Below are 13479 nucleotides of genomic sequence, written 5' to 3'. Positions count from 1 at the left end.
CGGATTTTCTTACCGGTTCTTTCCCGATGGAGCCTTGAACCAGGATGAATAATAGAGAAGAAAAAAAAGGATTATGAAAACCTCCTTGTATTGCTCTCATGTGATTTCAATTTTTGCATGTGTTTATGAGAAAAGAGATTGATAGATAATGCCTTTGAATTATGAATTTCAAGTTTCAATTATGTTAATGAAGAGTAATTTGATATGATGAAGCTTCCAATTTGATGTATAAGTATTAAGATGAAATAAAAATCCTACATTATGAACTCAAAATTATCTCTCCTTGTTAACTTTCACAATGAACAAAATCAGTTTGAGTAAGAGATTATGTATTTCCTTGAATTTAAAAATGGTACATACACCTTGATGTATGATGATTAGATGAAACATAAATTATAGGAGAGAAGGAGAAAATATAACCTTTTTACACATCCTTGTTTGCATGCTTGTTCATAGGAAATCAATGTTGTCAATAGGTTAATATTCATTCCTAGTATAACAAGAAATTATATAACATGTCAACACTTAGACTAAATTGATTTTAAAAGAAAATGTGCATCTCCAGGAGTGAAAAACCTCTCTGGAAAATGTATGGAGAAAAATTTAATTCCCCCCCTAAGTCACAGAGAATATTCTCTGTATTATCCTTTTGGATTGCAATTAAAAACCAATATTAAATCTTTTAAAAAGTATATAAATCAATTAAATTTGAAATTTAAATAACTAAATACATGTCTTGTTGACATTTCTCAACCATAAAACTTTTACATTAACTCCTAGAGGCTAGGAGGCATGGTACTAGCCTAGGGCTTTATGTCCATTTTAATTTTAAATCAAAATAAAATCTAAGCCCCACCCACTTAATATCTCCTTCTTCCCATTCTAAACTTGTCTAAGCTTCCCATTTTAATGCTGGGCGTGAGCAGGTACAGGTGTCCTTTCAAACAAGTAAGGGAAGCAATGAAGTTTTAATATTAAAAAATAAAATTGAACTTAAAAACTTATGGGGAGACATAACTCCTTAATAGTCCACCCCATATACTCCCCACATGGAAGCGCTGACCTCCCACTTGGGCCAGACCCACGCTAGGGGATAGTCTGTGCTATGTCAGACTCGGGCAGCGCGCAGCCCGTTGGGATGTGGGGCCTCGTGGGGTGGGACAGGCCTAGGAAGTAGGGGGGAAAAGGGTAGGTAGTAAGGGTGGGGAAATTATATTATATAATTATTATTATTTTGTTTTGTGTAGTTTGGGATAGTAGGTAGGTAGGTTTGGGGTTTAGGGGTAATTCAAAATTATAAATTGTTTATTGTGTTTTGTTAAATGGTGATGAGTAGTTGCTAGTTAGTAGGATATAGGTGGTAGTTAGTGTTTTAAGATTAGTAGAAATGTTATGATATTTTTTTTAAATGATTAATTAGGATTTAAATTTGTATTTGAATTGGGAATTAGAGTAACATTAAAACTTTAGTTAGAGTTGTAGATGTTTCATTTTATTAGAGAGTAGAATAATAATTTTAAGTTAGAATAGGATTTGTTAATATTTTTAATGTGGCTTTTACATGGTGTTAGTAATTTAGGAACTTGATTATAAGTAAATTTTACAACGATAGTATCTTAATTATTAATTGTTCTTTTATTAATTTTAGATAATTTTATTAATAAGTGTTAAATAAGATTAGCTTACAATTTTTGTTAGATTAGTGACTTAGTTATTTTATTTTTAATTAGTTCTAATTTAAAAGTTTTAACTTGAAATTTTAATTTTTTCAATTAAAATAATTTTAATGTTTTATTAATTAGTTTTATACTATTGTGAGCATTGTTAGATTGATTTTAAAATGGACTTTATTAATGTGGATTTAAATTTATGATAGTTTCAAATGAAGTTTAGATTAAATTATGGATTTTTGAATCTATTCTAGACATCAGTTTCAACTGTAAATGATAAGTTAATAAGTTAGTTTAGACTTTGGAATTAAGTTTTTAAAAAATGTAGTTAGCATGCGTGGAATAGTTAGACTTAAATTGATCTTCTAAAGCATCAAATTCTCTTAATGTTAAATGATTAAAATCATAACCCTGTTGATTATCAATGGTGATCTTGCATCTAGCTTCATAGCCTTTAGCTATCTGAATCTTAAACCTCTCAGACAATTAACTCCATTGTAGTTAAACATCTCAACCTTTGTCGACCATAATATATTAATTAATCAAAAAAAAATTTGTGTTCATTTTTGCCCTTATATTTTGGGCATGACAAGATCTAAGCATATTGAAATTCCTTACCATTATATAAGTGATATGGTAGATAGGAAAACTATCAAGTTAGAATACATTTTAACTACATATCAAATAACATATATTCTTACCAAAACTCTCTCTCAAGTAGAGATAGATCACTTCAAAGAAAGACTTGGTATGGTTGAATTATAATACATTTGTATTCTTTAATTATTAATAAAATTATTTTGCGTTAATCAAAATTATTATTGTCAGGCTATTGATTGTTATGGGCTTCACCATTTGTATTCATTATCTAAGAGGTAACGGTCTTTGAGATAATGAACACTTGTATAAAAAACATTATGAGAGATGACAATCTTTGAGATAATGTGTTGAATAGTAGAGAACTACTTTCAGATCTGGATGAGTTTAAGATCACATTATGATGTAGACATTTCTATGCTTATGAGTCAGAACTTGAATAAAGGAAGAATTTAGTCATTCTCTAGATTTTATCCTTTGTACTGGCAGATCTTAACTTAGGATCATATTGTGATGTAGGCTTGTTAGTACCTAAGAGTCACGACTTGGATAAAGGAAGAATTTAATCACTCTCCAAATTTTATCATGTGTATAGCATTCAATGCAATATTATTATCATAAGACTAGGTGATAATTCATATTACAGGTATATGACAAAGTATCATGTGTACAATGATACCACATGCTTAAAATATTATGATAGATATAGAGTATCAACCAATGCTTAGTTATCAATATTGATGGTGCTAGATATATTATCTCTCATTTTGATTAGCAAATTAAGAGGAAGTGTTAATTCTATGAGTAACTCTTATAATATAATGATCTGTTTCTTCAGATCAAACAAATCTTGTAATGCATTTGTTGAATTAGCCTTTAAAAGACTTTTATTTATCATCCATATCAGTGTTTCATTTGGGAACATTTTCCTAATTACCTAATTGTAGTTAGTTTAACTAACTAATAGACATATATTTAGGGATGCCAATCTTGATAAATTAAATATATCTTATGGAGGGTTGACCTAGAAAAGGTCATGTCCTTTCTAAGGACATGCCTCTTGGGTTTACTATAAAGGATAGGGGAGGATTTGGATAGAAGACACACATTTAACACACAAGTCTACTCTTCTAGCATTACTACCTTGAGAGATTTTATATCAAGAATAAAAAATGATTTCCAGAATTATACACCATTCTCCAAGAACAATTAATATTTTGTCTAGAATATTTAAGGACTATTCCAAGCAAGGTTGAAGGTAAAAAAATGTACCATCTTATATTGGAATCATTCTAGTTCAATGAAGGTTGAGCACCTATTTAATGTGATATCATCATGTTCTCTCTCTCTCTCTTTCATTTCCCCTTCTCTGTCCTTTCTCCTAGGTGGAATTGGGGTAAAACTAAATAGATCCTCTTTAAAGCTCCTTTTTTCATGGTGTTAAACTTGAGGTAGGATTTATTTCCCCTAGCTGTTGGATACAATTGGTTAATTGAGTGTTGTCTTTGATGTTACACAAATGTCATATCAGTCATTAGACAGAATCTACCGAGCTTAGAAGGTAAGCATAGTAGTTTACAGAGTCTACTGAGCATTGTTGTATATTACACTGTAAAGATAGCTTCTAACAAGCTAACTTGGTTAACGAAGGAAGTTTAGTACTTACTGAGCTCCCTCGGTGATCGAAGGAAACTGTGACAGAGTGTTTACCGAGCTGGGAAGGTAAGCGAAGAAAAGTTAGTGTTAACCGAGCTGGGAAGGTAACCGAAGAAAAGTTAGTGTTTACTGAGCTGAGAAGGTAAGCAAAGGAAAGTTAGTGTTTACCGAGTTCACTTGGTGTCCAAAGGGAATTTGGAAAAGACAGTTTCTACTGAGCTCACTCGATCATCTATACTTACCGAGTTCTCCCGGCGATTGAAGGGATGTCACAGAGTTCACTATATTAACCGAGCTCAGTCGGTTAACACAAGAATTATTTTCTGAATAATATTAACCAAGCAGTGTCAGCCAGTAAAGGGATTTGTTAGTTTGTAATTTTAATTATTTCTAGCCGACTAAGATAATCTGTAAGGTATATATGAAAGATCAAATTGTGAATTCGTAAGATGTAAGAGTTTGGATGTATAAGAGTGCGAATGTATGGATATGGAATGAGCGAATATTGAACATATGAGCGAATGTTGAAGAAGTGAGATGAAGGATCAGATGTGTTGAAGGAGCTGCAAAGTTGTATGTGATCAGTAAGGATCCAGTCAAGCATAACAAAGATCTACAATCAGCAAAGATAAGTTACACATTATATCAGGTCACTTCATTGTTGCTTTCTAACCATTGTAACAGTGAACTCAAAATCTCTTAACAAAGTGGGTTTAACAGCCCTATTGTAAATCCTCTAACAAGGTGACAGTTCAGTTGAATTGTTCTAAAGACCTCTAGCAAGGCCACTCCTAACAAGGTGATAAATCCTCTAACACGGTCACACCTAACAGTGTGTTTTTTAACCTTTAACAGGGTTGGCTCCTAACAGGGCTCACTTCAGAAGAGTGAAAAATAGTAACTAGTTACATTGGTGGTTTTTCCCATATTGGGTTTCCACGTTAAATCTAGTGTCTCTAGTGTTCATGATTGCTGAATTGTTTTCATTATCAATTCTTAATAATTATTAGTATTTGCTGCATTATCAAGTTTCAGTAATCTGTAACTAAGATCAAGATTTTAGACATCTAAGGGACTATGAAATGTTTTTGTGGTAACTGATTCACCCCCTCCCCCTCTTAGTTACTCCATTCTCATTTCCAACAATTGGTATTAGAGCTTTTGGTGCTTGCAGGAAAGGATTTCAAGGTTCTAAGCCAAAGATCAAGATGTCTTACAGAAGAGAAATTCCAAAACTTAACAGAGATAACTTCTCAGCATGGCAAGAATTGATGAAACTTAATCTAGGTACTGTTGGTGATACTGGACTGAAATACCTTGAAGAAAAATATGAAGAACCTTCTAGCACATTGTTAGTTAATGATATTGCTGAAAAGAAGACTCACAACAATATGATGATAGACATAGCATTTGCTCTCAACTATGAAGAATTTGATGACATTAAGGACTGCAAAACTGCCTTTGACATGTGGAACAAGCTAAAGGAGATCTATGGAGGGGATGATAATGTGAGAAGAGAAAAAGAAGAAAGTCTAAGAGGACAATTTGATCAAATGAGGATGAGAGAGGATGAAAACATTGCAAAGTATGTTGAAAGAGTTAAAGCATGTGTAAGTGCAATTAGGGCAACTGGAGGTGACATCAAAGGAGAAACAGTTGTAAGCAAAGTTCTCAAAACCTTGCTTTCCATTTATGCAATTAGAGTCTCTGCAATACAGGAAAGAAGGTGTGAAGCAAATCATAAGATAAATCTTGAGGCCATAGTCAGAAGACTAACTGCATTTGAACTAGATAACTTTGACAACTATGTTCCAGCCGCCAAAAACATTGAATCAGCATTTCAAGCCAAGCTCTCACTCAAAGAGAAAAGCAAAAAGAAGATAGAATCACAGTCAGAAAGTGAAAATGAATCAAGCCAAAGTTCAGACAGTGATCTCGAAGTGATTGAAGCTCTACTAGCCAGGAAATATTCTAGAGGCAGAGGAAAATACAAAGGTAAATTTCCTCTAATCTATTTTTCTTGTGATGAAATTGGTCATATTGCAGCAAGGTGCCCAAACAAGCAAAACAATGGTGAAAAGAAAGATCACAAATGGAATGGCAAGAAAGACTTTAAATCATCCAAGAACAAAGGTAAGAAATCATGTTTCATGGCTGAAAATTCTAAGGATTCCAATAATAGTGAGGATGAAATTGTTTATATTGTTGTGAAAGATAACTCCGATAGTGATGACGAAGATAAAATGGCTCTTATCTCTCATGTAAGTAAGAATGATACATGGATAATAGACAGCGGTTTCTCACATCATATGACTGGTGATAAAAATAAGTTTGATCAATTTGAAGACTATGATGGTGGCAGTGTGAGGTTTGGTAATGATGAACCTCATTTCATAAAAGGAAGAGGAAGAATCTGTCTATCCAAAGAACTCATATGTAATAATTCCTACTGGGTTGAAGGTCTCAAACATAATTTTCTAAGTGTGGCACAATTACTAAATACTGGATTCAAGGTAGAATTCATGCATGGAAAGGTGAGACTGCTGAATGAGCAAGGAAAACTTATAGGATCTGGCACTCAAACTAAAGGTAACTTGTTCTATCTAGAACTTGGTGAATGCTCATGTTTTATTGCTCAAATTGAAGAAAGTTGGTTATGGCATAAAAGGTTGTTCCATGTCAATTTTGATAATTTGGTAAAAATAAGCAAATTCAAGAAAGTAAGAGGCATTCCTAACATCAAGAAACCTGAGGTTGGTCTATGCAAGAATTGTCAGATTGGTAAAATGGGAAAAACTAGTTTTAAAGGTAAAAAATATCAGTCTGAAGATATATTAGAAATTGTGCATACTGATTTATGTGGACCCATTGGAATAGAAATCTATACTGGAGAAAAGTTTTTCATTCTTTTTGTTGATGACTATTCAAGATGATGACTGTCATGTATCTAAGGAATAAATCATAAGCATTTGAGAAATTCAAATGGTATTTGGCAAGAGTTGAAAAAGAAATAGGGAAAAAGCTGAAATGTTTAAGGTCAGACAGAGGTGGTGAATTCATTTCACATGAATTCAATAACTTCTGCATTGAAAGAGGTATTAAAAGACAGGTTTCAACACCAAGAACTCTAGAACAAAATGGAATAGCTGAAAGAAGAAATAGATCCATTATGGATTGTGCAAGAACCTTGATGATAGAAAAAAACATTGCTATCAAATACTGGAAGGAAGCCATCAGCATTGCAGTTCATACCTTAAATCGAGTACAGTTGAAGAAGGATTCATTCAAGACTCCCTACGAATTATGGTATGGATACAAACCCAATGTAAGTTATCTGAAAATATTTGGAAGCAAATGTTATATTTTGAAAGAATCTAGAAAAGGAAAATTTGATGTAAAAGGTGATGAAGGAATATTTTTGGGTTATTCTTGCAAAAGCAAAGCATATAGACGTTTAAATCTATCCACTCACAAAGTCATAGAAAGTGCACATGTGAAAGTTGATGAGTTTGTAGACAAATCAGAAGAAGAATGCAAAAAGATACCTGAAGACTACAAGAGATTTGTTTACATTGAACCTGATACTATACCAAGTATACCATTCACTCAAGAATCCTCAACTCCTGAGTCTTCAGTAACCGAGTTGCAAATAGTTCAAACCGAGCCATAGCAACATTCAGACACTACCAAGCAAGTGTCTACTGAGTCTGAAGCAACCGAGCTAGAACATCCTGAATATGAAATTGAAGCACAAGCAGATATCAATGAAACTCATTCAAGAGGTAAAGAACCTATATTAGCTAAATATGTTAGAAGACATCATACGCCAGATCAGATCATTGGAGACAAATATGAAGGAACCCTGACAAGAAGTAAGTTGAAAACTACTTGTTTACTTGTTGATTTTGAACCTAGAAGTATTAAAGACGCATTGGCAAATGATAGTTGGATTGAGGCAATGAATGAGGAAATAGAACAGATAGAGAAGATCAAGACATGGACTCTTGTACCTAGGCCTAAAGATAAAAATATAATTGGAACCAAGTGGGTATTTAGAAACAAGTTGACTGAAGATGGTAAGGTATCTAGAAACAAAGCTAGATTGGTATGCAAAGCATACTCTCAAGAAGAAGGCATAGATTATGGGGAAACTTTTACTCTTGTTGCAAGATTGGAAGGAGTCTGAACCTTACTTGCATATGCTACTCACAAAGGATTCAAAGTTTATCAGATGGATGTCAAGTCAGCATTCCTCAATGGAATATTGGATGAAGAGGTTTACATTGAACAACCTGAAGGTTTTGTTGATCCAGAGAATAGGAACATGGTTTGCAAATTACACAAAGCACTGTATGGTCTGAAACAAGCCCCTAGAGCATGGTATGAAAGATTTCATAACTATCTTATTCAAATTGGTTTTCAAAGAACTAATGATAATAGTAGCTTGTATATAAAGGAAGCATCAGATAATAAGATTGTCTTGGAAGAAATATTTGTAGATGATACTGTTTTCACAAGGAATGATGATCTTTGCAAAGAATTTTCAGAACAAATGAACAAGGAATTTGAAATGTCTATGTTTGGTGAAATAAAATTCTTTGTTGGTCTTCAAATTCAACAAAATAAGAATGGCATCTTTATTACTCAATCAAAATACATCAAGGAGATATTGAAAAAGTTTGGTATGGAGGACTACAAACCTATTGGAACTCCTATGTGTACTAAATTGAAACTTACCAAAGATGATGAATCCAAAGAAGTAGACCAAACATTGTATAGATCTATGATTGGAAAGTTACAGTATGTAGTTCATACCAGACCAAATATTACTCTTGCAGTTGGTATTGTTGCAAGATTTTCAGCAAAACCAAGAGACACTCACCTAATGGAAATCAAAAGAATAATGAGATATTTGAAAGGAACTAAAGATTATGGACTATGGTACAAACTTGGAGGTAATTTGGATTTGAAAATTTTTACTGATGCTGATTGGGCAGGGAATCTTGATGACAGAAAAAGCATAAGTGGAGGAGCATTCTTTCTTGGAAAGAGATTGGTTTCTTGGACAAGAAAAAAGTAGAATTGTACATCCCAATCTACAGCAGAGGCAGAGTATGTTGCTGCAACAGTAAACTATTCCAACATTGTTTGGTTTAAGCAGTTATTACAAAGAATGAAGATGGAAATCAAAGAACCAGTTGTTATGTTCTGTGACAATACTAGTGCAATCAACATATCCAAGAATCCAGTGATGCATTCCAAGACCAAGCACATAGTAAGAAAATATCATTTTGTCAGAGAATTGGTGCAGGACAAGGAGATCAGACTGGAATATGTGCATACAAAGGAACAAATTGCTGACATATTCACAAAGCCATTACCTAAGGATAAATTCTTGTATCTCAGAGTTAAGTTAGGGGTCACTCCCCTATCTGAAGTTCACTAAAATAAAGTTTTAAGTGATGCATCAAACTATGACAAGTTGAAAATCTATCAAGTTGATGCAGCAAAGTATTAAAGTCATTGCATATGAATCTGTACATAAGGTACACTTAATCCAGTTGAGAAGTACTTTTGGCATATGAAAAGAGCTTTTACTGTGTTGTATTGTCTTTGGCATGTGTTGTCAAAGAGGGAGAGTAAAACTGTAATACCTATTCTGAAATTTGTAAGCATTTGTAAAGGGAGAATAAAATTGTCATATCTTTCTGTTATACAATTCCTTCATAGAGGGAGATTACTAAAAGAACAAGAAGCTTATATCTAAGAGGGAGAAGTATTATGTTGACATATAGTGCTGCACTAAGAGAAGGACTTGTTTTCAAATTTCATTCTGCTATGACATGTTGTGTTGCCATCAATGCCAAAGAGGGAGATTGTTGGATACAATTGGTTAATTGAGTGTTGTCTTTGATGTTACACAAATGTCATATTAGTCATCAGATAGAATCTACCGAGCTCAGAAGGTAAGCATAGTAGTTTACAGAGTCTACCGAGCATTGTTGTATATTACAGTGTAAAGATAGCTTCTACTGAGTTAACTTGTTTAACAAAGGAAGTTCAGTACTTACCGAGCTCCCTCGGTGATCGAAAGAAACTGTGACAGAGTGTTTACCGAGCTGGGAAGGTAAGCGAAGAAAAGTTAGTGTTTACCGAGCTGAGAAGGTAAGCAAAGGAAAGTTAGTGTTTACCGAGTTCACTTGGTGTCCAAAGGGAATTTGGCAAAGACAGTTTCTACTGAGCTCACTCGATCATCTATACTTATCGAGTTCTCCCGGCGATTGAAGGGATGTCACAGAGTTCGCTGTATTAACCGAGCTCAATCGGTTAACACAGGAATTATTTTCTGAACAATATTAACCAAGTAGTGTCAGCCAATAAAGGGATTTGTTAGTTTGTAATTTTAATTATTTCTAGCCGACTAAGATAATCTGTAAGGTATATATGAAAGATCAAATTGTGAATTCGTAAGATGTAAGAGTTTGGATGTATAAGAGTGCAAATGTATGGATATTGAATGAGTGAATATTGAACATATGAATGAATGTTGAAGAAGTGTGATGAAGGATCAGATGCGTTGAAGGAGCTGCAAAGTTGTATGTGATCAGTAAGGATCCAGTCAAGCATAACAGAGATCTGCAATCAGCAAAGATAAGTTGCACATTATATCAAGTCACTTCATTGTTGCTTTCTAACCATTGTAATAGTGAACTCAAAATCTCTTAACAGAGTGGGTTTAATAGCCCTATTGTAAATCCTCTAACAAGGTGACAGTTCAGTTGAATTGTTCTAAAGACCTCTAGCAAGACCACTCCTAACAGGGTGATAAATCCTCTAATAGGGTCACACCTAACAGTGTGTTTTCTAACCTTTAATAGGGTTGGCTCCTAACAGGGCTCACTTCAGAAGAGTGAAAAACAGTAACTAGTTACATTGGTGGTTTTTCCCATATTGGGTTTCCACGTTAAATCTGGTGTCTCTAGTGTTCATGATTGTTGAATTGTTTTGGTTATCAGTTCTTAATAATTATTAGTATTTGCTGCATTATCAAGTTTCAGTAATCTGTAACTAAGATCAAGATTTTAGACATCTAAGGGACTGTGAAATGTTTTTGTGGTAACTGATTCACCCCCTCCACCTCTCAGTTACTCGATTCTCATTTCCAACACTAGGTACTCCCTCTTCCCCCAAATTTCCACTTGGAATCTACTCTCAACATTGAAATAGGGTTTCCCCATAATTTGAGCATGATTTTCAAATTTTTAAGACCTCCTTTAAGGCCCCTAGATTGTCCTCAAGATTTGTGCATCTAGCCATAACAAGTGTTTTGTGACACTAATGCATCAAGGGAACATTGTACCCCAATTAGGGCCCTATTTATGCCATTTTTCTTTGGGTACCATATTTCAAATTGTTGTCCTACATTTTGTCACCACAAAATGTAGGTAATAGTACAAACTTTTTTCATCTTGGTTTTTACATTTCTCTAAGATAAGTTCATTACTTAATTGGCTATCATTGATTAATCAATCAACCCCAATTGGTATAATGAATCATTATATTGAAGGTTTTTTTCAAGCCTTTTTAGTTTTTCATTTTATTAAGATTATGCTTGATTTATGAAACCTTCAATGTCCTTTTTTGCATTTTTGAGTGTGTATTTAAGTGCTTTTGGTCTTTTGATTTTGTTCAAACCCTTACTTTTGATTTCCCCTTTGATTCAATATATCTTAGGGCTTAATCAAACTTGGCAGTCAAAAGATATGACCACTTAGGTGCCCAAAAGGTCAACTCTCTAGATGTAATTACATATTTGAAATATTATGTTATATTTTAATGTTAACATTCACTTTTTCAAAAACATAACATGAATTGACTTTATGTTATTGTTAACCATTTTCACTACATATGCAAAATATTCTTAATTTTTCTTAATTTTATTTTCTATGTGAAAATAGCTTTAGATTAAATTCATACATCATTGTTGGTTAAGCATAACGAGTTATGGAATTACATTGTTTCATGCTGATTTAAATTATTGAATGGATTGAACATGCTTTCAAAGAATTTTAGAAGGCTCAAAGTTTTCAAAAAAAGAAGAAGGAATACATGTAAAAAAGATATTTTATTTCATTAAAGGAAAGTACATAGTGTTCATTCCACACAAGTCATTGTAACTATTTGAAAATAAACAAGTTTTTTTTTATAACTTTAAAATTCATTGAATACATTCTCAATAAAGTTCAAATCTATATATGAGCAATGAACACTAATCATTTAGCAAGAACAAAAAACATTGAAAGAGAAAAATGGTTTTGTCATTACCTTGTATGGAGGAAACCATGTATAACTTGATGGAGTCCCTAGGTTCCCACATCCTTGTTGCCACCTATAAAGAAGAGGAAAAAATAATGTCAGTCACATGAAATGACTGAGCTCAAGAAACAAAGGACATAATAATCAATGTTATCTATTCTCTTTAAAAAGAAGAAGCATACATCAACCATGTGCATAAAAGAAATAAGGAAAAATAAAATTTGTTTTATGTTAATGTTGTTTTCTTCATGTGTAGATTTAGGTATGAAGACCAAGTAGGTTGTTGATGGGACACACATACATACAAGTGTGAAACTTTTTTACTGAAGTCATGTAGAGGAAAATATTGATTAAGGAGGTTATAGAGGGGACATACATACATTATAGGTATGGGACCTTCCAACTAAATTAATGGAGCTATAGAAGACTAGATGTTGAAGGAACAAGACAATTTTTCATGAAACCTTTGGTCTCAATTGAGATTTCTACATGAAGTTTGTATTGCTCTAGAAAGTTTATATTGCTACAGGAATAGTTCTACATGAACTTATGATATTCATATATGCATTACAAGTTTCTATATGAAGATATTGTCTTAGCATAATGCTACAAAAGGAGCCAAGGTTGAAGGTTTAATAACATGAAGATGTACTACAATATTACAGTCATAAGTATTTCAAGAACACATAAATGTATATAAAATTGTAAATGGCATTGAAATCTATAATGAATATTTCAAACAAAACAAGGAAAGGTTATAGCTAAGATATACCAAAGTAGATGTGATGGCCTAAATTTTCACCTAGCCACAAGTTTTGAAATACCTTTTGAAAATCAAGAACAATATATTTTTGTTGCTTAGGCTTTCTGAAAATATGGCATTCCTCCTAAGAAATCCTAGAAAATGGTCATGTCTTATGTTCTGATGAATTGTTCAAGATGACTTACAAGTATGAAATAGGGATCTGTCAAAACCATGGTTATTCATTTAATTTTTCATATCCCTCGGTTCCTTGGCTATTTTTCATATTAAATGGTTGTGCCTCTATAATGTTTTAAGTTGTGATGTGACAACCAATCTTGCTCACAAACCCTAATCTCTCTAGGGTCTTCTTAGGTCTTCCACCTAATAAAATAGGGCTTCTTTCACAACCTATGCTCTAAGGTTCTATCAAAGAGATCCCACCTCTTCAACTGGTGTACATCAACATGTTAGTACAAGATTACTCAAACTTTGACA

The sequence above is a fragment of the Cupressus sempervirens genome, chromosome 3, assembly GCF_028749045.1.
Source record: "Cupressus sempervirens isolate cs-2001-9-10 chromosome 3, ASM2874904v1, whole genome shotgun sequence".
Lineage (NCBI taxonomy): Eukaryota > Viridiplantae > Streptophyta > Pinopsida > Cupressales > Cupressaceae > Cupressus > Cupressus sempervirens.
This window is presented reverse-complemented; position numbering follows the sequence as displayed.